The sequence below is a fragment of the Felis catus genome, chromosome D2, assembly GCF_018350175.1.
Source record: "Felis catus isolate Fca126 chromosome D2, F.catus_Fca126_mat1.0, whole genome shotgun sequence".
Taxonomy (NCBI): Eukaryota; Metazoa; Chordata; class Mammalia; order Carnivora; family Felidae; genus Felis; species Felis catus.
Genome location: NC_058378.1, coordinates 87,539,955 through 87,541,935, shown reverse-complemented (window position 1 = coordinate 87,541,935; position 1,981 = coordinate 87,539,955). Strand labels below are relative to the sequence as shown.

Sequence of the window (1,981 nt, the reverse complement as noted above, 5' to 3'; positions counted from 1 at the left end):
GCCAGCAGGACCCCCGATGCCACTGCCTAGTGGCCCCTCGGTGGAGTACTGCTGGCGTCAGACTCATCTGCAGCAGAGAGCAGGGAGGCTCCGTGGACTGGCCCTGAGCACAGCCCGCCATCCCCAGGGCTTGTCTCCACAGACCATCAACCAGCAAGACCCCCACCATCCACAGAATCAAGCCTGCAAAAGCTTCATCACCATCTAAAGCCACACACTGGGTGAGCCTGAAAGATGGGAGAGAATTATTACAGAAGTGTCAGGCACTGTCTGTGTGGCTCAGAAATTAAACGTTCATGACCCCGTATCTGGGAAATGATTAAGAAACTTTCCACAGTCTGCCCAAAACAACATGCCCCGTGGGCCTGGGCCATTTATTACGCAGTGAATATGGTGTTTGGCCAAGCAAGGAGCAAGGTCTCAAGTGACCATCAGAGTCCTGGGGCCTCTTGGGTAGCGCTGGCCCAGCAGACTTCCCTGGGCAGGGGCTGCCTGCCCAGCTGCCCAGTGTCCGTACACAGGAGCCTGGTCCAGGGCTCCAGTGCCATCCTCCAGGGACAGTGGCCTCTTCATAGCCGGCTCAACAAGGGGAAAGGGACGTTCCTCTGGTCCAAAAGAGGTGAGGCTCTGGAAGATGAGAGAGGTAGGAGAATAGGTGTCTGCTGTTTTGTTTTTAAAACCTCGTCCTTCCCTGGGGATTCCTGGCCCTGCTCAGTCTCTCTGAAGCCTGTCCTGCTTGGGGTCTTCGTGGGAGGAGTCCCAGCCCCCAGCCCGTGGCCTCCGCAAGGACGCGCTGGGTCCTCGGGACAAAGGAAATCAATTCCCGGTTCCCCCGGCAGCTAAGTGACTCGGTTGCCCCCAAAGCGATTTTCACAGCCAGGGAAGCGCAATTGTATTTTCCAGCTCATTAACCCGGCGCACAAAGCGCCGCAGTCCCCGGCCCGGAGCACGGGACCGCGGATTCCAGAGGTCCCTCCCCGCCTGGAGACGCGGCTGCCCATTGTCCCCGAAATGTACCGCCTGTTTATTCAGGTCCTTTGAACACTCCTTCCGCATTGTGTGGGCACGCCTGGGAGAATCCTGCTCAGCCCAGACGAGGCCCCAGGCCGGCGCCACAGACAGAAACTTAGATCCGACCTTCACTCGTCAAGGTGCTCCGGGCTCCCGCAGGCCCCGCGGACCCCGCGGTGGAGGGGGGTGGGGGCGGTCCGGGCGGCTGGGGGGGGGGGGCGGGGCGAAGGCTTCGGGGAAGAGGAGCACGTGGCCCCAGCCCCACAAGACCCTCTAACTCCCGAGGGGTGGGGGCCAGGCCCAGGAGGACCCCGCTTTCTCTCCCCGGGTGGGGTCTGGGATGTCACCCCCTCCTCACCCCTGCTACTGAGCTGGTGCCCCAACAGCGGCCGTGCGGTCCCGCCGTGAGGTCCAAAAGCCTGCCTAGGATGGGCCAGGGCGGCCCCACCTCGAACGCCACTCCCCTTCCCCACCCCCATGGGTGAGCGGTGGGTTCGGCAGCAGGGGAACAGCCCCACGCCCATTCTTCCTGCAGCACCAGGAAAGCGTGAGGCCTTGAACCCGTGGCTTTGCCCAGTGCCTTCCCTTGTCTTCCGCTGGGGGGGGGGGGGGGGAGTGGGAGAGCAGGGAGGAGAAGGGAGAGGGAGGGAGGACAGGAAGGAGCGGAGAAGGAGGAGGAAGGAGGAGGGAGGGGGAAGGAGGAGGGAGGGGAGGGAAGTGGGGGGATACCCTCCAAGCTGTCACTTCCTCTGCTGCGCTGTGGGGGGTGGGGCGGGGGAAAGGAGGGAGGAGGAAGGAGAAGGGAGTGGGGAGGAGGAAGGAGAAGGGAGGGGGGGAGGAGGAGGGACGAGGGAAGGGGAGGGAAGTGGGGGGTACCCTCTAGGCTGTCACTTCCTCTGTTGCTTCCTTCACATTTCCAGGGGCTTCCCAAGTCCGCAGAGCGCACTCACAGACCACATGGAGGCAAGAT

General features: G+C 62.7%; 1 long non-coding RNA gene across 1 annotated transcript; it reads right to left on the bottom strand.

Moving 5' to 3' along the window:
* Positions 1 to 339: 339 nt before the first annotated feature.
* Positions 340 to 1,355, bottom strand: LOC109492807. Its single transcript, XR_002146794.2, has 2 exons — positions 1,018 to 1,355; positions 340 to 627 (listed from the first exon to the last, which is right to left on the bottom strand). It is a non-coding gene; the product is annotated as an uncharacterized LOC109492807 (long non-coding RNA).
* Between the last annotated feature and the right edge of the window lie 626 nt (positions 1,356 to 1,981).